Source organism: Triticum aestivum, chromosome 3D (assembly GCF_018294505.1).
Source record: "Triticum aestivum cultivar Chinese Spring chromosome 3D, IWGSC CS RefSeq v2.1, whole genome shotgun sequence".
NCBI classification, from domain to species: domain Eukaryota; kingdom Viridiplantae; phylum Streptophyta; class Magnoliopsida; order Poales; family Poaceae; genus Triticum; species Triticum aestivum.
This window is the reverse complement of record NC_057802.1, coordinates 225,461,432-225,488,424: the sequence shown is the minus strand read 5'-3', so window position 1 is coordinate 225,488,424 and position 26,993 is coordinate 225,461,432.

Genomic DNA, 26,993 nt, shown 5'->3' with positions numbered 1-26,993 from the left:
CAAGTACACCTCACTCAGTGTCGGGACTTTTCGGTTTCTGAGGCACGTGCCACATCAAAGTTGTGAAATTGGATATTGAAACATCACACAACACCTCTTTGGGCCACATATGCATGCAGGTGGTGGTTATCCTAGCTAGGACACTCATGTGTGACGCATCCATCTGTGGGCCCACCAGGCCATCGTCGATGCATGCATCACTTTGACCTACATCAGGAGAGGTTAATTCATTTCACCATTGAGGAGGATTCTTTTTGGGTTGTATTATGGTAGAAGCATATAGTATCCGTCAAAGCGGGGGAATGGGCCCATCATATGTAGTACGCTTCATGAACCTCGCTCTGTGTGGGGGGTTTATTGTTTTTGAGGCATGTGGCACATGAAAGTTGTGCATTTTGGGTATTCAACATATGTTTGGCCCACATGCAAAGCGATAGTGGTTGTCCTCTCGCGCCCACTTAATTGGTTATCAGCGATACGATGCTTTCGATATGTGGGCCCGCCTGGTCCATCGCTACTTTTTGCCTGACAATGAGAGAGGTTAATCTGACTTAGGAGGGGATTATTTTTTGCTTGTAATATGGTATATATATAGGTCATGCTCTTGGATGACATGATACAGTTTGAGCACACACACACATGCATGTGTACGCATGCATGAATCCCTCCCATCGAGTCGAAGTGGCTAGTACAACGACACGTCATGAAACGATCTCGCTCTGTGTGGGGACTGTACGATTTTCGACGCACGCGCCACAACAATGTTGTGAAATGGTATTCAAACATGCATGCACGCATCACCTCCATACATATGCATGTAGTGGTTGTCTTCGAACGGTACACTCCCTCGCGTGGTTATCAGATTGACCAAGGTCACCTTGATCGACAACAAGATTGGTTACCATGGAGGATTCTTCCTTTGGTTCGTGTTATTGTAGTATAGGTCATGGTGAGATTCATACCTAATTAAGTTTGAGCGCATATACTATGCACGCATGCATGAATCCCGGTCGTCGGATTGAAGTGTGGTGTAAGATACATATGCATTGTCAACCAAACCCTCACTCAGTGTGGGGATTTCTAGTTCGAAATCACGGTGCCACATCATAGTTGTTCCATTGTGTATTCAAAAACACACCTCTTCATACATATGTTTGGGCCACATGCATGAAGTGGTTGTCTTCAGGGACTAGCTACTTGCATGGTTATTGCGAGCTAGCCCATCTCCGGGGTCGCATGGACGGCCATCACTTTGACCAACAACAAGAGAGAGGTTGTACGACCAAGGTGGACTGTTCTTGGTCCATTTTAGGATCCATCTTGGTGAGATGCCTCTCTGGCCCACCGACTGAAAATGTGTGTGTCGGGGGGGGCTGCTACTTCACACTTTGCTAGGTGAACCTCGGTTGGGGGGGGAATGCATTCATAGCTTAGGATTCCCTTCATGCTGACATGAGGGGGGGCTGCTAGCTACTTCGCACTTTGCTAGGTGAACCTCGGTTCGGCGGGTATGCATTCATAGCTTAGGATCCCTTCGTGCCGACACGAGGGGGTGGGGGAAGCAATACCTTGCGTTTTGCAAGATAGGTGCTACATCAAAGTTGCATTTGGTATTTGAACATCAAACCACCCTTTTCTACATAAATTTGGTCCACTTGCAAGTGTGTTCGTGTTCTCACCCTCTCCCGCGTCATTTTTCGCCAAATTTATGAGCATTAGACAAGTTGGATGACGCAACAGAGACGGTTCACTCAAACTAACCATGTGCCATGCTGGTGCCCCTATCACACACACATCCGCACAGTACATTGGGCTCCACGAGGCTGCCCCTCTCAAAAATATCTACCCTCCTGCAGCTTTTTTCTATTTGATAACACATAGTTATTGTGTTCCGACCGTGTGTGTTGTTTCTTGTTCCCAATCCCGCCTGCATCCCTTGAAAATATCTGCCCACCTCGAGGGTTATCTGTTTCATAACACACGGTTGTTATCTCCGGACCATGTGCGATGCACCATCATCAAAATTTTCAATAGCCCCGGCATTTCACTCCCGCGTTTGACTCCCGCATAGTAAAATTTTCAGTACCTGCATCATTTCCTCAAACACATCCTCCGCCCCCCTCCACACACACACACCAAAACCTCCTCGGGTGCACACACACACCCCCTCCCTCGCTCGAAACCCTAGCAAGGTCCCCACCACCACCGTTGCCACTACTGTAAGTCCTCCATTGTCAACATCTGCCGGTTTGCATGTGCAGCTTACCCACCGATCTCCATACCCAGGCCGCCCTGAGTTTCTTAGATGACGCTTGCCAAACACCCCCTTTCCCACAGACCCCCATCCCCATCCCCCACTCCTGAGCATCGCAGCCTAAGCTCGGCTATGCTTCCTGTGGAGCTTGAGGAGCGACTAGCCCAAAAGAGGTGTATCGCGGTCTCTTTGCCCGACGTTGCTGAGGAAGCTGACGACCATTACTGGCCGCAGGCACTCAATCAGCAGGCTAGAGTATGCGTGTATGTCATGGACGCCGGCTACGACATGGAGGTCATCGACAGCCACGGCCTGAGGCGGGCTATGTCATAGGTTAAGTGGCCCACCACCAACCCCTCGGGTTCAGCCACCATCGATCCCATCCATGGCCCCTCCGCTGATCTCCTCTGGCTCGCTGTCACCAATTTGCCGTCCTACATCGCCATCGAGCCCCTTTTGTCATTTCTGAAGGACACGTTCTGCGATGCTTGCTTGGGATCCACAGCTTCCAAGTCAGACCTCATCGACGGCGACCACGAGGAGGGCACCCTCTCTGGCTCTTCCAAAGTGAAAGAACCCATCTACTCTTCCAAGGGGAAAGAGCCCGTCTGCGATATCAGGGAGGGCACCCTACATCCATGCTCTTCCAAGGGGAAGGAGCCCATCTGCGACAACATGGAGCGCATCCAGGGTCCTTGCTCTTCCCATCAGAACGAGCCCATCCGTGACAAGTGAGGAAACCCATGATTTGTTTTGCCATGCCTCTTGACAAGGGGAAATCCATGATTTGTTTTGTCGAGTCCCTTTTGTAGCATAGTGAGAATATGTCCAGTTTTAATTGCTATATTTGGTTGTTTGCAGTATGCCTTGTTTATTTCAGTTGTTCACAATGTGATGCTCTATATGTGCAATTATTTACTGTGCAGCACATTTCATCATTCCAGTTTTAAACATACCGATAGGAATGCATATATTTGCTTGCTGTTAAGCCTGTTATAGCTAGCATATGCCTCTTTTAAGTTTTCTGATTTTTTGGTTGTTTGTAGTTAGCATATGTCTAGTTTCAAATGCTATGTTTGGTTGTTCATTGTAACATCCCAAATTTTCAATTTGGAATGTTATACATAGGTCATTCATGCATATCATATTTTATTGCATTTTCGTTTGTGATCCTCGAAGTCCGAAGCAACTCAAGGACCCGCGAAGAGAGTTGGGGATTTCATGATTTGTAGACTGAGGCATAGCCTAGTGGTGGGAAGGGGCTGATGCCTTCCCACCCACCCAGGTTCAAGGCATGGTACTTGCAATTTGGGTTTGTTGCACCAATTATACTGTAAGGGGTTCCCTTACAGTCTTTCTATCAAAAAAACGATTTTCATATTTGAATTTTTTTCAAATATTGAAACAAGGATCACGATTTGGTTTTAATTTATTTTCCCTTCGAAAATATTTTGTATCAAAATATATATATGAGAGGATATAATATGACTTCGCCAAAATAAATGAAATATTGGAGGAAAAATATTAAAATCAAATATTTGATTTTATTGCAAATTTATTTGAATTAGGAAAAATACGCGTTTTTCAAAATAGCATTTTTAGGCCCAAATAAATGTTCACCTTGTCCGACATATTTTTAGAGGATGGGGAAAATTTATTTCGGAATTTTGGAGTCCGTTTAGTATTCTTTTTCTTCCTTTTTCTGCGCATCGAAATATTTTTTTTTAAGTCAACCAACCTAGCCGGGACGTGCCCGACCAGGACTCGCCCGGCCGGCCCTTTAAGAGGCGAGGCCTCGAGCCACCCCCGCCCACCAGCACACCACCCAAACCATAACCGCCGCCGCCCGCTGAGCCGCCGCCGCCGCGCCGCCGCCTTGCCGCCCCACCGCCGAGCCACCCAGCCGCCGGAGCCACCGCGCCGCCCCGCCGGAGTTGCTGCGCCGCCCCGCTGGAGTTCCGCCGCCGACGCGTTTGCCGAGGTAGCCGCCGTTTTTTTAAAACCATTCGGTTTATTTCGAACCCTAGATCTGTTTTTTATTAGATCGGTTTTGTTTTGGTTTTTTTCGGTTCGGTGAAACAAGAGATGTTCGTCCGTTCGTTTAAACGAACGCCGTTCACCCATTAGTCACAGATAGCGAACGTTCGTTCGTTAGCCTGTTCGTCAGTTTTTCTTTTTCCAGGGTTTTTCGCGATTATTTTCTATCACGATTTCTGACCCAATTTTCGTTTGAGTTTATCTTTTCACTCGTTTTTCGGAATAAGGAGATTCAAGCGCCTAGATCTTCGTCTCGAAGCCCTCTTTCTGTTTAGCCAACTTGAATAAGATTTTAGTACTGTAAAATTTGACTTTAGTCCAGATTAGTAAACGGATCTTGTTTCTTTCGCAGTTTGAGTTTCGTTGCTCCGTTTATTTGATTCTTTTTGCAAACCGGAGTTCTTAAGTTGAACTTTCTGGTTAGATCTTATTATTTGAGTTTGACCCATGCATCTTTGCTTGATTTCTTATGTGTGTTATTGTTTTTTTGCGATAGAATTCCCGGAGTGCGAAGCGTGCTACTACGAGTCACTAGGTTTTGCGGATCGTCAGCAAGGCAAGTAACACATTGATCATACACTATTATACCCAGTTTTTATGCATTAGTTCCAATCCTCAAACACTGCATGATTAGGATGTGATTAACTTGTGGGTATTGGGAAAGTAGATGATGAGGTAGAACCTATTACCTGTTTTAATATCAAACCCTTGGGAGTTACTTCTACGTATGCTTATATTGCTATGCTATGCTCGTAGACGTGGATTGTGTTTGACCATATCCATGACAGATGAGAGTTGTTAATTAATGGTTCAACTTAAGGTGGCTACTTTAATACACATCTGGGTGGATTGCCTGTTTGGGCACCTGGGGAATCCAGTGTTGTCCTAGGAGATCCCGGGGATATACCGTGTGATCCTCCTACGGTCCGCCGCCCAGGCTCAAAGGGATCATGAGATATTTGATGCTAGAAAATTCCGCGTGCAGCCACAAGCCATTATGGGCTCTGGCATAGTTGAGTATGTTGTGTGACCTCTTTTAGTGGTGGGCTAGCAGATGTAGAGGGAAGTAGGTGTAACTGTCCACCTAGAGTAAAGAGTTAATGCTTCTGAAAGACTGTCTCGGTTATCCATTTCTCAAACACCATGTAGTGCGAGAAATCCAACAGAGGAGATCGAGTCTTGTGGGGAAAAGTGTGCAAACCTCTGCAGAGTGTACAAGCTAATCATGGTTAGCCGTGTCCCCGGTTATGGACATCTTGAGTATGCAGTACTTGGATTATCCTATTCTATCTGATCACTCTAAATTAATTTGTTCGGTTTATAATTACTTGTAATTAGGATTGAGTTGGAGGTACCTTCTCAATGATGTTTCAACCACCATGATAGTTAAATAAAACTTATTCCTTTGTTGTAGGGAAAAATTGACTTTTCGCAAAAACATATAACCATAGAGCCTCCACTAGCCATATATGCATGTAGTGATAGCATTATTCTGTTCACTGCTCTACTGTGTTATATTGCCAGCATATTCCATGTGCTGACCCGTTTTCGGGCTGCAACGTATCATGTTGCAGACTTTTCAGACGAAGAGTAAGGTTCGCTAGGCCGTTGTCATGCACTCAGCTATGCCGTTCGACTTGATGCACTCACTTTACCTTCCAAGCCTTCGTCTGTTATCGTGTTAGATGGCCTTAGGCCATATTTATTGTAATAAGTTCTCTTTTGAGGCATTCGATGTAATAAGTGTGTGATTGCTACTCTGTTATAAATCCTTCGAGTACTGTGTGTGTCAGCATTACCGATCTAGGGATGACACTGAAGCACAGAGACTTGACCGTTTGAGGTCGGGTCGCTACAAGATGGTATCAGAGCACACGCTGAATGTAGGACACGACCACTAAGAAAGACATTGGTCACTCTTCTCTACTCATTTCTGACTCCTCTCCATTTTCTACTCTTTAGGATGGCGGATTCGAGGAACAAGTTTGCACAAACGGATGAAGATACCCCCTTTGGACGACACTTGAAGGAAGTCATTAGATACCTGAACATTGGAATACCAAGCTTCACCGGGACCTACAACGCCACATTACCAGAAGAGGAGCGCTGGATGATTCGAGTTCAAGTTCCAGGAAGGACATTCACGCCAGTCACGGAGCCCATAGAGTTTTCCATTGATGCCCCAACCTGGAGTCTGGGAAAGAGCATGGCAGCCCACATCGCCATGGGACGCATTGGCGAAGTTTACCACAAGGATCTCAAGGATACTATCTACCAGATATGTGGGCGCCGAGATGAGCAATGGGAGATAGTCAGCACCAAGAGGGACATGTCCATTGCAGCATTCATCCAGGAGCTAAACCAGCACATTCAACGCCAGGAGAACCGGATGTGCGCAGGCATGATAGATTTGAAGAAGGCGATGACAAGGATCACTAAGCTAGAGGAGGAACTCAAGTCTACATGCGATGGATATGAGGTGGAAATCAAAATACTATTGGAGAAGAATGACGACCTGATTAAGAAGATCGGAGTGTTCATGGGAGCTCCTGCGCCAGGAGGAGAAGACGACCAACCCAAGGAGATTCGTTCCGAAGATTACATCATCATCGACGACATCAATTCCAACCCTGATGATAGTGATGATGATTATGAATACGAAGCTGGAGCGGACATCATGGAGTCTTCCACCGATCAAAATTTCTAGTAGACCGCCATATGATCAGTAGTAGTTTCCCCATGTAAATAGTATAGTCCGAGCACTGTAACGATAGTTAGATCGATGGTATGCCCTTGCTTGATGGATTGAGTGATATGATTATGTTTGTCTCATGTGCATATGGGTAGTGTTTTCTCACTAGACCTAATTTCTATTCTACTCTCTTCCCTCTAAACCCATTAGATGCCTCCGAGACATGACACCGGATTTGTCTTCCCACCGGAGATCACCCAGTTGATCCAGCAGCAGAATGCCTTGATGCAGATATTAGTCCAGAACCAAGGCAACAACAACAACAACAACAACCCTCCTCCTGTTGACAACTTAGCCCGTTTTCTGAGGTTACAGCCGCCGGTGTTTTCCAGTAGCACCGAGCCAATAGTTGCGGATGACTGGCTACGCAGGATTGGAAGGGAGGTGACCACTGCAGGTTGCACAGATGCAGAGAAGGTGCGTTTTGCCGCACATCAGTTGGATGGACCAGCAGCCTCATGGTGGGAGAACTACACAGCCACTTTTCCCATAGCCAATGTCACTTGGGATCAGTTTCAGCAAGCATTCCACACACCTCATGTCTCAACTGGAGCTATGAGCATGAAGAAGCACGAGTTTCGCAACTTACGCCAGGGAAATCGTACTGTGGCTCAGTACGTAGATGAGTTTAGTAAGCTATCACGTTATGCCCCTGATGATGTGGCCACAGATGCCGCAAAGCAAGAGAAGTTTATGGAAGGGCTAAATGACGAGATGAGCATGCAGTTGATGGTGGCAACATTTAACAACTACCAGGAGTTGGTAGACAAGGCTCTTATGATTGAAGGGAAGCAGCAGCAGATTGAGAGCCACAAGAGGAAGTATGGACAAGGAAAGTACAATTCTGGAGCTCAGCAAAAGCCTCGTTTCACCCCGAACTCGGGAGGACTTATCCATAACCATGGAGGCCACACTCACAATGGAGGAAGTTCCCATAACCACAATGGCCCCTGGAATGGAAACGGAAATGGAGCAGGCAGCAATTAGCACCGCTCTAACCCAGCCACACCCGCCAAGAAGGATCAAAGTCACATTACCTGTTTCAAGTGCGGGAAGACTGGGCACTACGCCAATGATTGTCCGGAATTGAAGAACGGAAATGGCAATGGAAGCGCTGGGAAGAAGCCCAACCCTTTCAACAGGGGACAAGTGAACCACGTGAACGTGGAGGAGGTTGAGGAGCAGCCTAATGCAGTTATCGGTAAGTTTTTGGTTAAGTCTTTTACTGAAATCGTTCTTTTTGATACTGGTGCATCGCATTCATACATATCAAGGGGATTTGTGGATAAGTATAAGTTGCCCACTAAGGTACTTAGGACACCTATGTTAGTAAGTTCGCCAGGAGCAGAATATATGGCAAGACAAGGATGTTTTCAGATGCCATTGACCATTGGAAGCCATGTTTTCCCCTCAGACCTGATAATTTTGGAGTCACAAGGTTTGGATGTGATACTAGGAATGGATTGGCTATCGATGTATGGAGGAAACATCGATTGCGCGAGTAAGTCAATTTTACTCACCACCCCGGAGGGAAAAAGGATCAAGTATGTATCCAGGCATGCGCCAAGGAGGACCCAAGTAAATTCTCTCATGGGAGTTGTTCAGGAGGAAGTGCCGGTAGTGAAGGATTACCCGGATGTATTTCCGGAGGAGTTACCAGGCATGCCACCAGATCGAGATATCGAGTTTTTGATAGAGCTGTTGCCAGGCACCGGGCCTATATCGAAGAGACCATACCGGATGCCCGCAAACGATCTGGAGGAGATTAAGAAGCAGATTAAGGAGTTATTGGAGAAAGGTTACATTCGAAGAAGTTCATCACCATGGGGAGCCCCAGTGCTCTTGGTTGAGAAGAAGGATGGATCCTTAAGGATGGTTGTTGATTATCGTGCGTTGAATGAAGTAACAATCAAGAATAAGTACCCACTGCCGATGATCAATGATTTGTTTGACCAGTTGCAAGGAGCTAAGGTGTTTTCGAAGATCGATCTGCGATCAGGATATCACCAGCTGAAGATTAGGGAAAGGATATACCTAAGACAGCCTTCACCACAAGGTACGGGCTATATGAGTATACGGTTATGTCATTTGGACTGACTAACGCCCCTGCCTATTTCATGAGTATGATGAACAAGGTGTTCATGGAGTTCTTGGATAAGTTTGTTGTGGTTTTCATTGATGATATCTTGGTATACTCGAAGAATGAAGAGGAACATAAGGAGCATTTGCGTTTGGTTCTCGAGAAGCTCAGGGAACATCAGTTATATGCCAAGTTCAGCAAATGTGAGTTTTGGTTGAAGGAAGTTGGATTTCTTGGACATGTTATATCAGGAGAAGGTATAGCAGTGGATCCCACCAAGGTCCAGTCAGTCACTGAGTGGTTGGCACCCACCTCAGTTGGAGAGATCCGCAGTTTTCTTGGACTCGCGGGATACTATCGGAGATTCATTGAGAATTTTTCTAAGATTGCGAAGCCTATGACGGCATTGTTGAAGAAGGACACTAAGTTCCATTGGACTGATGAATGTGAAGCAAGTTTCCAGGAGTTGAAGAAACGTTTGACTACAGCCCCAGTGCTGATTCTGCCGGATATACGCAAGGATTTCCAAGTGTATTGCGACGCCTCTCGCTTAGGACTTGGAGGAGTACTTATGCAAGACGGAAGAGTTGTTTCGTATGCCTCACGACAACTTGAACCGCACGAGTTGAATTATGCCACGCATGATTTGGAGTTAGCAGCTGTGGTGCATGCGCTCAAGACCTGGAGACATTTTCTCATTGGAAACCGTTGCAATGTATACACGGATCACAAGAGTTTGAAGTACATCTTTACTCAGAAGGAGCTGAACCTCAGGCAGAGGAGATGGTTGGAGCTCATAAAGGATTATGACATGTAGTTGCATTATCATCCCGGAAAGGCCAATGTCGTAGCAGACGCTTTGAGCCGTAAGAGTTATGTTAACACCCTCGTAAGAGGAGGGATGCCAATAGAGTTAGCCGAGGATCTCAAGGAGCTACGTTTGGAGATTGTTCCTAGAGGTTTTGTTGCAGCAATGGAAGTTCAGTCCACATTGTTGGGAAAGGTTCGAGAAGCTCAGAAAGATGACAAAGAGATTGCTGAGATAAAAGCGAAGATGAGCGAAGGAAAAGCCAAAGGTTTTCGTGAGGATGAGCACGACACCTTGTGGTTCGAGGACCGCATTTATGTGCCCAATAATGCAGAGATCAGGAAGCTAATACTTCAAGAGGCTCATGACTCGCCATACTCGATACACCCCGGAAACACTAAGATGTATTTGGATTTGAAGGAGTGTTTCTGGTGGACTGGTACGAAGAAGGATATTGCTGAGTATGTAGCCATATGTGATGTATGTCAGAGAGTGAAGGCAGAACATCAGAAGCCAGTAGGATTACTGCAGCCTATGCTGATACCCGAATGGAAGTGGGATAAGCTTGGCATGGATTTTATCACCGGATTGCCCAGGACCCGATCGGGGTATGATTCTATCTGGGTAGTATTGGATCGCTTGACCAAAGTAGCCCACTTTATCCCAGTGAAAACCACCTATACAAGTGCGAAGTTGGCCAAGATATACATGACCAGGATCGTATGTCTGCACGGAGTTCCGAGGACCATCGTATCAGATAGAGGAACACAGTTTACCTCAAAGTTTTGGCACCGGCTGCACCAGACTTTGGGAACCAGGCTGGAGTTCAGTACAACTTTTCACCCGCAGACAGATGGATAGACAGAGAGAGTCAATCAGATTCTGGAGGACATGTTGAGAGCTTGTGCGCTAGACATTGGGTCTAGTTGGGATGACAATTTACCCTACGCGGAGTTCTCATACAACAACAACTACCAGGCCAGTTTGAAGATGGCACCTTTCGAAGCCCTGTATGGAAGAAGATGCCGAACACCGTTGATGTGGGATGAAGTTGGAGACCGCCAGTTGTTTGGACCGGATTTGATTAAGGAATCTGAAGAGAAGGTTAAGCTGATTCGAGATAGACTGAAGGTAGCTCAGTCCCGACAGAAGAGTTATGCAGATTCAAAACGCAAGGAGGTAGTCTATGAAATCGGAGACATGGCGTATCTGCGAGTGTCACCTCTTCGAGGAGTTAAATGTTTTTGAGTTAAAGGAAAGTTAGCCCCGAGATTTGTAGGACCGTACCGTGTTTTGGAACGTATGGGAGAGGTTGCCTACAAGTTGGAGTTACCCGAAGGACTGTCGGGAGTACATGATGTGTTTCATGTTTCCCAGTTGAAGAAGTGCCATGCAGAGATGGCTGATATTCCTCTCAGAGATACAGTGCCCCTGGAAGCGATTCAGTTGGACAGTGATTTGACATATGGGGAGAAACCTGTCAAGGTTCTAGAGTTTGCCAGCCGGGTTACTCGTAGCAAGGTTATCAAGTTTTGCAAAGTACAGTGGAGCCACCATACTGAGGATGAAGCCACTTGGGAACGAGAGGATGATCTGCGCAAAGACCACCCACACCTATTTTCTAGCCAACCCGAATCTCGAGGGCGAGATTCATCTTAAGGGGGGTAGGTTTGTAACATCCCAAATTTTCAATTTGGAATGTTATACATAGGTCATTCATGCATATCATATTTTATTGCATTTGCGTTTGCGATCCTCGAAGTTCTAAGCAACTCAAGGACCCGCGGAGAGAGTTGGGGATTTCACGATTTTCATATTTGAATTTTTGCAAATATTGAAACAAGGATCACTTTGGTTTTAATTTATTTTCCCTTCGAAAATATTTTGTATCAAAATATATATATGAGAGGAGATTATATGACTTCTCCAAAATAAATGAAATATTGGAGGAAAAATATTAAAATCAAATATTTGATTTTATTCGGATTTTATTGCAAATTTATTTGAATTAGGAAAAATACGCGTTTTTCAAAATTGCATTTTTAGGCCCAAATAAATGTTCACCTTGTCCGGCATATTTTTAGAGGACGGGGAAAATTTATTTCGGAATTTTTGGAGTCCGTTTAGTATTCTTTTTTCTTTCTTTTTCTGCGCGTCGGAATATTAAAAAAAAAAGTCAACCGACCTAGCCGGGCCGTGCCCGACTAGGACTCGCCCGGCCGGCCCTTTAAGATGCGAGGCCTCGAGCCGCCCTAGCCCACCAGTGCCCCACCCAAACCCTAAGCCGCCGCCGCCCGCCTTGCCGCCCCACCACCGAGCCGCCCCACCCCCGAAGCCACCGCACCGCCCCGCCGGAGTTCCGCCGCCGCCGACGCGTTTGCCAAGGTAGCCACCGGTTTTTTTAAAAACCATTCGGTTTATTTCAAACCCTAGATCTGTTTTTTATTAGATCGGTTTTGTTTCTTTTTTTCGGTTCGGTTAAACAGCGGACGTTCGTCTGTTCGTTCGTTTAAACGAACACCGTTCACCCGTTAGTCACAGACAGCGAATGTTCGTTTGTTAGCCTGTTCGTCAGTTTTTCTTTTTCCAGGGTTTTTCGCGATTATTTTCGATCGCGGTTTCTGACCCGATTTTCGTTTTAGTTTATCTTTTCGCTCGTTTGTCAGAATCAGGCAATTCAAGCGCCTAGATCTTCGTCTCGAAGCCCTCTTTCTGTTTAACCAACTTGAACAAGATTTTAGTACTGTAAAATTTGGCTTTAGTCTAGATTAGTAAACGGATCTTGTTTCTTTCGCAGTTTCAGCTTCGTTGCTCCGTTGATTTGATTCTTTTTGCAAACCGGAGTTCTTAAGTTGAACTTTCTGGTTATATCTTCTTATTTGAGTTTTACCCATGCATCTTTTCTTGATTGCTTATGTGTGTTATTGTTTGTTTGCGATATAATTCCCGGAGTGCGAAGTGTGCTACTACGAGTCACTAGGTTTTGCGGATCGTCACCAAAGCAAGTAACACATTGATCATACTCTTTTATACCCAGGTTTCATGCATTAGTTCCAATCCTCAAACACTACATGATTAGGATGTGATTAACTTGTGGGTATTGGGAAGTAGATGATGAGGTAGAACCTATTACATGTTTTAATATCAAACCCTTGGGAGTTACTTCTACGTATGCGTATATTGCTATGCTATGCTCGTAGACGTGGATTGGGTTTGAGCATATCCATGACTGATGAGAGTTGTTAATTAATGGTTCAACTTAAGGTGGCTATTTTAATACACATCTGGGTGGATTGCTTGTTTGGGCAACTGGGGAATCCAGTGTTGTCCTAGGAGATCCCGGGGATATACCGTGTGATCCTCCTACGGTCCGCCACCCAGGCTCAAAGGGATCGTGAGATATTTCATGCTAGAAACTTCCGTGTGCAGCCACAAGCCATTATGGGCTCTGCCATAGTTGAGTATGTTGGGTGACCTCTTTCAGTGGTGGGCTAGCAGATGTAGAGGGAAGTAGGTGTAACTGTACAACTAGAGTAAAGAGTTAATGCCTCTGAAACACCATGTCGTGCGAGAAATCCAACGGAGGAGATCGAGTCTTGTGGGGAAAAGTGCGCAAACCTCTGTAGAGTGAACAAACTAATCTTGGTTAGCCGTGTCCCCGGTTATGGACATCTTGAGAATCTAGTACTTGGATTATCCTATTGTATCTCATCACTCTAAATTAATTTGTTGGATTGATAATTACATGTAATTGGGATTGAGTTGGAGGTACCTTCTCAATGATGTTTCAACCACCATGATAGTTAAATAAAACTTATTCCTTTGTTGTAGGAAAAAATTGGCTTTTCGCAAAAACATATAACCATAGAGCCTCCACCAGCCATATATGCATGTAGTGATAGCATTATTCTGTTCATTGCCCTACTGTATTATATTGCCAGCATATTCCATGTGCTGACCCATTTTCGGGCTGCAACGTATCATGTGGCAGACTTTTCAGATGAAGAGTAAGGTTTGCTAGGCCGTTGTCATGCACTCAGCTATGCCGTTCGAGTTGTTGGAGTCACTTTATCTTCCAAGCCTTCCGCTGTTATCGTGTTAGATGGCCTTAAGCCATATTTATTGAATAAGTTCTCTTTTGAGACATTCGATGTAATAAGTGTGTGATTGCTACTCTGTTATAAATCCTTCGAGTACAATGTGTGTCAGCATTACCGATCCAAGGATGACACTGAAGCACAGAGACTTGACGGTTTGAGGTCGGGTCACTACATTCATAGTATGCCTTCCTTATTCTAGTTATTCACAACGTGATGTTCTACATGTGCAAGTATGAACTGTGCAGTTCAATTTCATCAGTACCTGTTTCAACAATACCACTATGAATGACTACATTTGCTTGCTGCATCTTGTAGTTAACACGCCTTTCCGTTTTTATTTAATAATAACTAGTGTACTTAGACAGGCACAATACCAGTTTGAATGACTATGTTTGCTTGTTGTTAAATGTTAGGTATGTTGCCGTTAACACACCTTTCCACTTGTTTTGCTTTACTAGCATGCCTAAACCTGCACACTGAAGCTCTCTTTGGAGATTTTTTTGTTTGCCATTGATAATTTTGGTTGATGTTTTGCCTGTTGTGCTTAACATTCCTCTCGATGTACCTACGCAGGACAATTTTGGGAACGATTGTTGTTTTCCGTCGAGGTTAGTTTCATGCCATGGCTTATATTTACTCACTGTTCAGGATATGGGTAGCTGGTACCGTATAGGCCGGGGGATGATAAGGGACTAATCGGTGAATCGGACTTTTAACTAAATATATCTGTAACCCATTTATCGTTAGGTTAACTAGGGCCATATGTAATATATCTGAGGCTACATAGCAACATGCACTGTACTTAATGTCTAAATATGCAATCCTAGGCTACATAGCAACAAGGAAGAGTGTTACCATAATGTTCTGATAATGTCTAGATATACAAAGAAGAGCAGCAGCAACAACAACAACAACAACAACAACAACACAGCCCTGTTTGGATACTCAACATAGCTAGAGGTTAGAGTTAGTTTCTAGCTCATTACTAACCCTGAACTAACTCCATCCAAAGAGGTGTTTGGATGACAGGGTTAGATTGACAATAAATGCTCCAGAAGAACTAGCTCCAATTAGCACCTCTTGGGTTGGATAGTTTTTTGGGTGGGTTAGATGCAACTAGCTCAAACTAGCCCTCATGTTTGTCCTTTAGGGCTATTTGAGCCCGAACTAGCTCAAAGTAACTCTAACCCATGGATACAGCAGCAGTTAATCAGCCGATATTTTGTAAGAATGCAATAAACTCCTTCCGGCCCATAATATAAGATGTTAATTCATCTAATATGTGAGTATATTGGATGTTATAAGATATTATAAAAAATATTGTACTACATCATTGTGCAATTGCTGTTTAGCTTCTAATATTGACTTGGTGATTTTAGGTACATATGTCATTGGTAAAGATCCGCGCTTTGATCCTTTCTGCGTATGGGGCAATGAGATATCGATGAACTAGCATCACGTGAGGAAGTTGATAAAGAGTGTTAGTAAAATGGGTCAAAACATGGCAATTAAACTATTCGTTTACACTTTATTCAAGACAACAGCGAACTGCAGGATGGTAAGTAAGAACTCTGCAGCCTTCTTTTAACTGCCCATAATGAGTTGTGTTAGATGACAATGTCTGACTCTTTTTCCTTTGAAGTGGTTGCCAAAGCAGTTTACTCAAGATTACCTATCAAATTACATGATTGTAGGGCATGCAAAGGTTAAAGTATTTCTACCAGAACACAATGATTATCTAAAGTTTTCATGAAGACCGTGAAGGATGGGCGGTCGGCCATCACAAGGGGTTGGACTAGAGTCATGCGTGCCTTCTGCATGGAGGAGGGTGCAATATGGGCATTCTGCTTCACCTTGTTTAGCAACCAGAATGTATTTCGCCTCTTTCTTTACCGTCTTTAATAGTACAAGTATACAACTGTGGTTCATCATTCTTTATTTGGTTCTTATGCAATTCTTGAACATATGTACCTATGAATCGAATAATGCATTGGTTGTTTGAACCTGATGGATATGAATAAAGCTATAGCATACATTGAAATTCAAATCCGGTACAATTTGAAATAGCAGCAATTAAATTACGGTGAAATTACGCTCTCCAGGTCATTACGGCACACATGGTTGGCAAAATACAAACGTTTGCGATACACACCATAATCCTACACGGTTGACAGAGAGGAAACATGTGCAAGCATGCACAAAGTTCCCGCTTGCAAAGCGTGTGCGATGTCAAACAATATCATAAACGGTGCGGGCAAACTAAACGTTTGGGATAGTTGCCTTATCGTACATGATTCGCATCCATGAATTGTTTCTGATGAAGTATGCATCCTAAACGTTGCACTACGGAATAGCGTGTGCGATAGTTGTCGTGTCCGACGATGTTACGATGGTCCAACATTTCGTAATCCTGTCCGACACTCGTACGATGATTAGCTAATCTTCTTAATTAGTTATCGCATACGGTTTGGGAAAAGCGAATGTGTGCGATTGTATGCTTATCATACATGTTCTATAATAGTGAAACGTTTGTGATGGGCCGTGCATCGTAAACGTAGCACCACAGAATACCGACTGCGATGGCAATGCAAGCACAAACGACTAGGAGTACCGTATATGCATCTTGGCTCCCTATCCCTGACGGTTTATTGGTCGTGTGGGAAGGACCCCCCTTTCGCCCACACTCACTTGGCGACGGTTCCAAATGCCGTCGCGGAAAGGGGTTAAAAACCGTTTGTATAGCACCGACGCGTACCAGTGCATGCCAATGAAGAGGCGGCCTCGAGCCACGTATCGAGAACTTCCAGCCATTCGGTGTTATGACCGGACGCGACACTTCGTTAAAAGTTGTCAGGAGAGGGCACTGTTCACATTTGAGCATGTAGGCCTTCAGGGCTAAGCAAAGTAAATTCTTCGGATTCTGGATAGCGCTCAACTCCGAGCGTGCACATGACATGATGGAGAACTCACCTCGCAAGCCGAAGACCGTGAGATATGCGGATGCCGGACACAAGCCCTGGCATTGGAGGCTAGTTCGGAGGCTACTGAGGGAGTCCAAGATTAAGGGGTCCTTGGGCCGCCGGACTGATGGGCTACTATGGAGCCAAGCTAGAGCGCGGATCCGTGGTCGGATAGAAGATCTTCGGAGTCATGGTGTGCCCTCCAAGTTAAGATTAGGAGTGATCTTTCCTTTATTGTAACAGATCGCATGTAACCCTAACCCTACTGGTGTCTATAGACCAGAGGGTTTTTAGACTTTAGGGCTAGAGAAACATCCAATACCCCATCAACCGAGGGTTTAGCTTGCCTGATCTCAAGGTAGATCGACTCTGTAACCATACCATACACATCAAATACAATCAAGAAGGACATAGGGTTTTACCTCTTAGAGAGGGCCCAAACCTGGGTAAACACCGTGTTCTTAGTCCCTTGTTCCCCATTAATCCTAGATCCACAGCTCGGGACCCCCTACCCGAGATCCGCCGGTTTTGACACCGACAGGCACACCCTGGGGGTAGGGCGCGCCCCCCAGGCTTGTGGCCACCTGGTGGCTCCCCTCTGGTAGTTTCTTCACCCAATAATTTTTCTATATTACAAAATAATTCTCCGTATTTTTTCAGGACTTTTGGAGTTGTGCATAATAGGTGTCTCAGATTTGCTCCTTTCCAGTCCAGAATTCTAGCTGAGTCATTCTCCCTCTTTGTGTAAACCTTGTAAAATAAGAGAGAAAAGGCATAAGTGTTGTACCATAATGTGAAATAACAGCCCATAATGCAATAAATATCAACATAAAAGTATGATGCAAAATGAACGTATCAACTCCCCCAAGATTAGACCTCGCTTGTCGTCAAGCGATAGCCGAAATTGATAATCATGACAACATGTTTAGAGATAGAGGTGTCAATAAAATCAAATACGGACATGAGGGCATCACGATCATCTTTAGAACAACAACATATATTGTCATATAATTTGTTATGCTAAAGTAAAAATTCGTTCACAAGGTAAAGTATGAATCAAAAACTTTATTGAAAAGCAACAAAGTATGATCTTGGTCATTGAAACAACTGCAACTTATCATCACATCGGAAAGTGTCAATGTAACAGCTTTTATTTAGCAAGTTCACATACTCAACCATCATTTAATTGTCCATAATTGCTAACACTCCCGCGATACTTATGAGATCAAAGTTTCAATCAAACACATAGGAAGATAGGGGCTTATAGTTTTGCCTACAAACCATTTACCTCAAGGGTAACGTCACCAATAATAGTTTATGAACACCTAAATCCGAGTGGATATATATATTTGGATCTTACCCAACATATAAGGCTTGGCAAATAGAGTAAATATAAAAGGAAAGGTGAAGTTCACCATGACTCTTGTATGAAGGTAGGAAGTAAAGTAAAAGATAGGCCCTTCGCAGAGGGAAGCAGAGGTTGTCATGCGCCTTTATGGTTGGATGCACAAAACCTTAATGCCAAAGAACATCACTTTATATTGCCGCTTGTGATAAAGAATTTTATTATGCAGTCTGTCGCTTTTATTTCTTCCATATCACAAGTTCGTATAAAGCTTATTTTCCTCACACTAAAAGAACATACATATTTACAAAGCATTTTTTATTGCTTGCAGCGATGACAACTTACTTGAAGGATCTTACTCAATCCATAGATAGGTATGGTGGGCTCTCATGGCAAAACTGGGTTAAGGGATTTTGGATGCACAAGTAGTATCTCTACTTGGTGCAGAAGATTTGGCTAGTATAGGATGAGAATCAAGCTCAACATGTTGGAGGATCCATGAAAATATAACTTCTATTCAGATATAAGAAAACATAACCCACTATGTTGTCTTCCTTGTCCAACATCAACCTTTTAGCATATGATATTTTAATGACTACTTGATACGTCTCCAATGTATCTATAATTTTATATTGTTCCATGCTGTTATATTATCGTTCTTGGATGTCTTATAATAATTTATAGTCATTTTATATCATTTTTTGGTACTAACCTATTGACATAGTGCCAAGTGCACGTTGCTGTTTTTTGCACGTTTTTACATCGCAGGAAACCAATATCAAATGGAGTCCAAACACCGCAAAACTTTTTGTGGATTTTTTATGGACCAGAAGACAACCAATGGGCCAGAGTAGCACCTGGGGGTGCCCCGAGGGGGGCACAACCCACAAAGGCGCACCTGGGCCCAGGCACGCCCAGGTGGCTTGTGCCCACCTCGGTTGCCTCCCGCACCCCCTCTTTACCCTACAAATTCCCAAATATTCCAAAAACCCTCAGGGTTAACATAGATCAGAAGTTCCGCCGCCGCAGGCCTCTGTAGCCACTGAAAACCAATCTAGACCCTGGCACCCTGCCGGAGGGGAAATCATTTTCGGTGGCCATCTTCATCATCCCGACGGCCACCATGATGAGGAGGGAGTAGTCCACCCTCGGAGCTGAGGGTTTGTACTAGTAGCTATGTGTTTAGTCTCACTCTCTCTCTCTCCCTCTCTCTCGTGTTCTTGAGATGTCACGATCTTGATGTATCGTGGGCTTTGTTAATATAGTCGGATCATATGGTGTTTTCCCTCTCTATCTTGTTGTGACGAATTGAGTTTCTCCCTTTGAGATTTCATTGTTATCAGATTGAATACTTTTATGGATTTGAGAGCACTTGATATATATCTTGCATATGAATACTCGTGGTGACAATGGGGTATCATATTGATGCACTAGATATGTGTTTTGGCATTCTACTCACGGATTCCCGCGGTGACATTGGGGTACTCTATGCATAGGGGTTGATGCACGTTCTTGTCTTTTGTTTCTCTGGTAGGAATCTTGGGGCACTCTTTGAGGTTCTTTGTGTTGGATTGAGTATAATGATTCTGAAATTATTTGGTGTTATTTGAGTACTAACTCTTGGATAGATCAATTGGAAAGAATAGCTTCGAGGTGGTTTCGTACCCAACAAACGATTTCTTCTTATGTTCTCCGCTAGATAGGAACTTTGGAGTAATTCTTCATCACACTTTGAGGGGTGGTTATATGATCCAATTATATTAGCATTGTTGAGAGATTGCACTAGAGAAAGTACGGACGCTAGGCCTCATTTTCAAGTACTGCAATACCGTTTTTTGCCCGTTTACTATTTTCTACCTTGCTGTTTTTATTTATTCAGATTATAAAAATATATTTCTACCATCAATATTACATTTTTATCACTATCTCTTCGCCGAACTAGTGCACCTATACAAATTACCATTGTATTTGGTGTGTTGGGGACACAAGAGACTTTTTATTATTTGGCTGCAGGGTTGTTTGAGAGAGACCATCTTCATCCTACACCTCCCACGGATGGATAAACCTTAGGTCATCCACTTGAGGGAAAATTGCTACTATCCTACAAAACTCTGTGCTTCGAGGCCCAACACGTGTCTACAAGAATAGAGTTGCGTAGTAGACATCAAGCTCTTTTCTGGCGCCATGGCTAGGGAGGTGAGTGCATGAAAGTATATCTTTTGATCTTGCAATTGAATCTTTTAGTTTCTTGTTTTATCACTAGTTTGGTTTATAAAAGAAAACTACGTAAAAAAATGGAATTGAGGTTGCATCATATTATTGATCATCTTGATAATATCTTTCGTGAAAATGATGGGAAGGAAAATTGTGCTCAATTGATAGAAGAAGAATTCTATAAAACGTTTGACAAAAAAATCTTTGAATGATGAGCATGATTGCAATGTGGTTGGTATGAACTCTTTGAATATCGATGATGCTAATGATATGCAAAGCCATAAGCTTGGGGATGCTATGTTTGATGAAGATGATATTTTTAGTCCCCCAAGTTTTGATGAGAAAATTTATTATGATGATTGCATGCCTCCTATTCATGATGATTATATTGATGAAAGTGGATTTGGAGAGGTCGCGACTTTATTTAATGATGAATCCACTATTTTGGAGGAGGTTGCAATTGATTATGACAACAAAGTTCCTATATATGATGATTATGGTGATGACATGTATGCTATATTGAATAATTATAAAATTGAAACTTGTCATCATGATTTTAATTTACAATCACATGAGAGTTATTTTGTTGAGTTTGCTCCCACAATTATTGATGAGAATAAATTTGCTTATGTGAAGCGTAATAAATTTTTTATCCTTGTGAATCATGAAAAGAATGCTTTATGTGATGGTTATATTGTTGAATTTCTTCATGATGCTACTGAAAATTATTATGATGGAGGAACGTATGCTTGTAGGAATTGCAATAATATCAAGTTTCCTCTCTATGTGTTGAAAATCTTGAAGTTATGCTTGTTTTGCCTTCCTATGTTAGTTGATTCTTATTCCCATAAATTGTTTGCTCACAAAATCCCTATGCATAGGAAGTATGTTAGACTTGAATGTGCTTGCCATGTGATTCATGATGCTCTTGTTATGTTTCAATCCGTATATTTTATGCGAGCATCCTTGAACTCATCATGCCTAGCTAAAAGGCATTAAAAGAAAGCGCTTGTTGGGAGACAACCCAACACTTTTACCTTTTGTTTTTATGTGTTCACATGTTTATGCTACTGTAGTGATCATGTGTTTATTGCTTTTGTTTCAATAAAGTGCCAAGTAAAGCCTTTGGGATTGTGTGGAAAAACAGAAAATCTTGCTTCCAGAGACAGAATTGTTTAAATTCACTTGAGAGTCTAACAATTCTGAATTTTTTACAGATGATTGATATATAAATTTTCTACGTGGACCTGTTTTGTCAGAATTTTTGGAGTTGTTGAAGTATGACTAATATTCAGATCTTTGCAGACCGTTCTGTTTTTGACATATTCTGTTTTCAATGAATAGTGTGGTAGTTTTCTAGTTTCTATGGCTTATATTGCTCAATATAAATTGTGGAAATGATATGCTATAGTAGGCGTTGTGTGAGAACAATTATGAATCTTGTCTTTAACAATACCAAAAGTGAAATGGTTTGCTCTTTATCATACTAACCTATCTCACAAAGTTCTGTTAAGTTTTGTGTGATTGAAGTTTTCATGTTTTGGGTGAGATGTATATATGAGGAGAATAAGGAATGACAAGACCATATGCTTGGGGATTCACAAGGCACCCCAAGTTAATATTGAAGGAAGATCCAAGAAACTAAGCTTGGGGATGCCCCGGAAGGCATCGCCTCTTTCGTCTTCAACATTATCGGTAACCTCACTTGGAGCTATGTTTTCATTCGTCACATGATATGGGTTCTGCTTGGAGCGTCAATTTATTTTGTAAGGATTTGCTTGTTGTTATTTATAATAATGTTTTGCATCTTTTATTTCAATAAAAATGTCAAGGATAACCTTTACCATGCTTATTTTACAAGTCTACATGTTGCTGTTTGAAAACAAAAAGTTTACCACCGTTGCAAAAATTCCCTAGAAAATTCAGAATGGGATAAAATGCTAAAACTTTTTGCAAAATAAGCTCTGTTAAATTTTCTAAAGTGTGGTAATTTTTCATAATTTTTGGAGTTAGGGATGTATGATGAATATTGCATTCTTTGCAGACTGTACTGCTTTGGCAGATTGCTGTTATGTTTGCATTACTTGCATATGTTTGCTTGTTTAACGATTCTATTTGAGGATAGGATTATTAAATATGTAGAGGAATTTAGTATGCAATGTTGAATAATTTTTTTTTGTGATTTGATACAGTAGAGAATGATAAGGTTTTTTGCATCGGTTTATACTAACTTATCTCACGAGTTCTTGTTGAGTTTTGTGTGGATGAAGTTTTTAAGATTTAGGGAAACCGTGATATAAAAGGAATTAAGTAGACAAAAGCCCAACCTTGGGGATGCCCAAGGCATCCCATGATAATATCTCAAGAAGTGTCAAGAATCTAAGCTTGGGGATGCCCCGGTAGGCATCCCACCTTTCTTCATCAACAATTATCGGTTAGTATCGGTTGAGCCTAAGTTTTTTGCTTCTTCACATGAGTTGTGCTATTCTTGAAATGTCATTTTATTTTGTTTTGCTTGTTGTTTTAATAAAGTACTTAGATCCGAAAGTTTTTAAAATAAAATAGAGTCCTCAAATAGTTGCCAGGGAGGCTAAGTAAGCTGCACGCACATCCTGTCAACGAAGATCTTTTCTATGGAATTGCTCTAGTCCTTCACTTATATCTTTTTGAGCATGATGTGCTTTAGTATTTTTGAAGAAGTTCTCTCTTGCTTCACATAAATTAATTTGAGAGAAAGAAATATTATGCTCATGATCTTCACTTATATTTTTTTGAGCTTATCAAAAGGAACACATGAAAATTAGTCCCAAAGTGATAGATATCAAAGAAGGATATAATAAAAACTTTCATGAAGATCATTGGACAAAATAAACTTGATTCCTTTTAACAGTTTTGAGATATGATGATGAGATATGTGAGTCATGTTGACAAGTAATTATGCTTTAGTAATAATATTGGTGTTATGGGTTGTGATTCCATACGCAAGCACGAAAGTCAATAGTTATGCAATGAAATTATATCCTACTTATGGTGCATTATTCAATGTTAATTATGCTCAATGCTCGCTTATGAGATTATTCGTTTCTTGGTTGGTCGCTTCTCAATCTTTTGCTAGCCTTCATTTTGCACTAAGTATGATTACTACTTGTGCATCCAAAAACCTTTAAACCAGTTTTGCCACATGAGTCCACTATATCTACCTATATGCGGTATTATTTTGCCATTCTAAGCAAACTTGTATGTGCCATCTCTAATTTTCAAAATAAATTTCTCTTTTGTGTGTTCATACCCCTCGCGAAGCGGTGAGGGGTGGCTAATATTTTCCATGCTAGATGTGTTATTCTCACGATGAGTGTTTATTCACTTGTCATTGCACGAGAGTAAGGCAAAGGTATCAGGGATGCCCAGTCCCGAAATGAAAAATGAATTTAATTTATGTTGTCTAATAATAAATTCCTAGGTAAGTGTTGGTATGGAGAGCACCCGTGGATACAGTTAGCCATGGAAAGTGAAAGTATGGTTGAAAAAGGAATAAACATTAATTTCTGTTTGGGAACCGCCTATAATATATCTAGCATGGAAAGTGTTGGGAACTCTAAGTCGTTTTCGTTGGTGGGAAAGGCACACCTCCCAAAATGTTTTCATCTCTCAATTTTCGCTTTGAGCTCTGGCACCTCTACAAATCCCTACATCCCTCTGCGAAGGGCCTTTCTTTTACATTATGCAATTTTTTTTAATTTGAGTCATCGTCTTCTCTTATAAAGAACCAACTAGGAGGTAATATGATCGTACTTGAGCATTAGGTATAGCTAATATGCGAGTGTGCTTCATGAATGGATCAATGATTGAGCATGATGGGCCAGGGATAACTTATTTTAGCGTTGATATTTTGAAAGACACGGTTTCTTGTTGATATGCTTGAGTATTTAAGTCTCATGTCAAAACTAGACTATTGCTTTGAACCATATAAAAGTACAAATGTCCATGATACAAAGAAAAGAATATGAGATGACATGTTAGGCAGTATTCCACATCAAAAAATTTATTTTTATGATTTACCTACTCGAGGACGAGCAGGAATTAAGCTTGGGGAGGCTGATACGTCTCCAACGTATCTATAATTTTTTATTGTTATATGTTGTTATATTATCATTCTTGGATGTTTTATAAACATTGTATAGTCATTTTATATCATTTTTGGGTACTAACCTATTGACATAGTGCCAAGGGCCAGTTGCTGTTTTTTGCATGTTTTTTACATCAAAGGAAATAAATATCAAACGGAGTCCAAACACCGCAAAACTTTTTGTGGATTTTTGATGGACCAGAAGAACACCAGTGGGCCAGAGCAGCACCTGGGGGTTGCCCCAAGATGGGCACAACCCACCAAGGCGCGCCTGGGGGCCCAGGCGCGCCCAGGTGGGTTGTGCCCACCTCTGTGGCCTCCCGCACCCCCTCTTTACCCTATAAATTCCCAAATATTCCAAAAACCCTCGGGATTAACCTAGATCAGAAGTTTCGCCCCCCGCGTGCCTTTGTAGCCACCGAAAACCAATCTAGACCCCGGCACCCTGCCGGAGGGGGGAATCATTTCCGGTGGCCATCTTCATCATCCCGGTGGCCACCGTGATGAGGAGGGAGTAGTCCACCCTCGGGGCTGAGGGTTTGTACCATTAGCTATGTGTTTAATCTCTCTCCCTCTTGTGTTCTTGAGATGTCACAATCTTGATGTATCGCGGGCTTTGTTAATATAGTCGGATCATATGGTGTTTTCCCCTCTCTATCTTGTTGTGACGAATTGAGTTTTTCCCTTTGAAATTTCATTGTTATCGGATTGAATACTTTTATGGATTTGAGAGCACTTGATATATGTCTTGCATATGAATACTCATGGTGACAATGGGGTATCATATTGATTCACTAGATATGTGTTTTGGCATTCTACTCGCGGATTCCCACGGTGACATTGGGGTAGTCTTTGCAAAGGGGTTGATGCACGTTCTCGCCTTTAGTTTCTCCGGTAGGAATCTTGGGGCACTCTTTGTGGTTCTTTGTGTTGGATTGAGTATAATGAATCTGAAATTATTTGGTGTTATTTTAGTACTAACTCTTGGATAGATCGATCGAAAAGAATAGCTCGAGGTGGTTTCGTACCCTACAATCGATTTCTTCTTATGTTCTCCGCTAGATAGGAACTTTGGAGTGATTCATCATCGCACTTTGAGGGGTGGTTATATGATCCAATTATACTAGCACTGTTGAGAGATTGCACTAGCGAATGTACGGACCCTAGGCCTCATTTTCAAGCATTGCAACACCGTTTTTGTGCCCGTTTACTATTTGCTACCTTGCTGTTTTTATTTATTCAGATTATAAAAATATATTTCTACCATCAATATTACAGTTTTATCACCATCCCTTCGCCGAACTAGTGCACCTATACAAAGTACCATTGTATTTGGTGTGTTGCGGACACAAGAGACATTTTATTATTTGGTTGCAGGGTTGTTTGAGAGAGACCATCTTCAGCCTACACCTCCCATGGATTGATAAACCTTAGGTCATCCACTTGAGGGAAAATTGCTACTGTCCTACAAAACTCTGCGCTTGGAGGCCCAGCACATGTCTACAAGAATAAAGTTGCATAGTAGACATCAGTGCTCACTGTCGGATCGGGGGTTCCGGCAAACCCTTAAGGTTCGAACACTGGGGTGCGTGCGAAGTCTCTCCCCCTACCGATCTATGCCCTAACTCGCTAAGATCTCGCGGACGAACTCGACGAACTCGCAACACTGAAAGACACGAGGTTTATAGTGGTTCAGGCCACCGTTGTGGTGTAATACCCTACTCCAGTGTGGTGGTGGTGGATTGCCTCTTGGGCTGATGAAGAACAGTACAAGGGAAGAACAGCCTCCCGAGGTTGAGGTGTTCTTGTGGCTAGGGTAGGCTCTCGATCTGGTTGGATCAAGCTAAGATGAGATGCCTCTACTATGGTGGCTAGCTTTACTTATATAGGCCCTGGTCCTCTTCCCAAATATCGAGCGGGAAGGGAGCCAACAACAGCGGGCAAATTTGAAGGGGGACAACTAGTACAAGCTATCCCTACAAAAGTGGTCTTCGCCTGCGAAAAGCTCTGGTGGTGACGCCGTCTTGGGCTCCACGATGACCTCCGTCTTGCCGTCCTCCTGGTCTTGGTCTCGTTGCACCAATATAGCATCCTTTGCCTGATGCCTCGGTACTCTTCGCCTGCGCTGGCCTCCTTAGCACCGAAGAGGAAATAAGGACGCTGCGCGCGCTGGCGCCTGCCTGACGCCCGCCTGGTGTCGTTCGTCATGGCTCACGTCATGAGAGCCTCGTGAGGTTTGCCCCGCCTTGATATCTCCGCTCCTCGTGAGCCTGCCTGGCTAGGCCACTCCAGAGGAGGTCTTGCGTCGTCCGCCTCG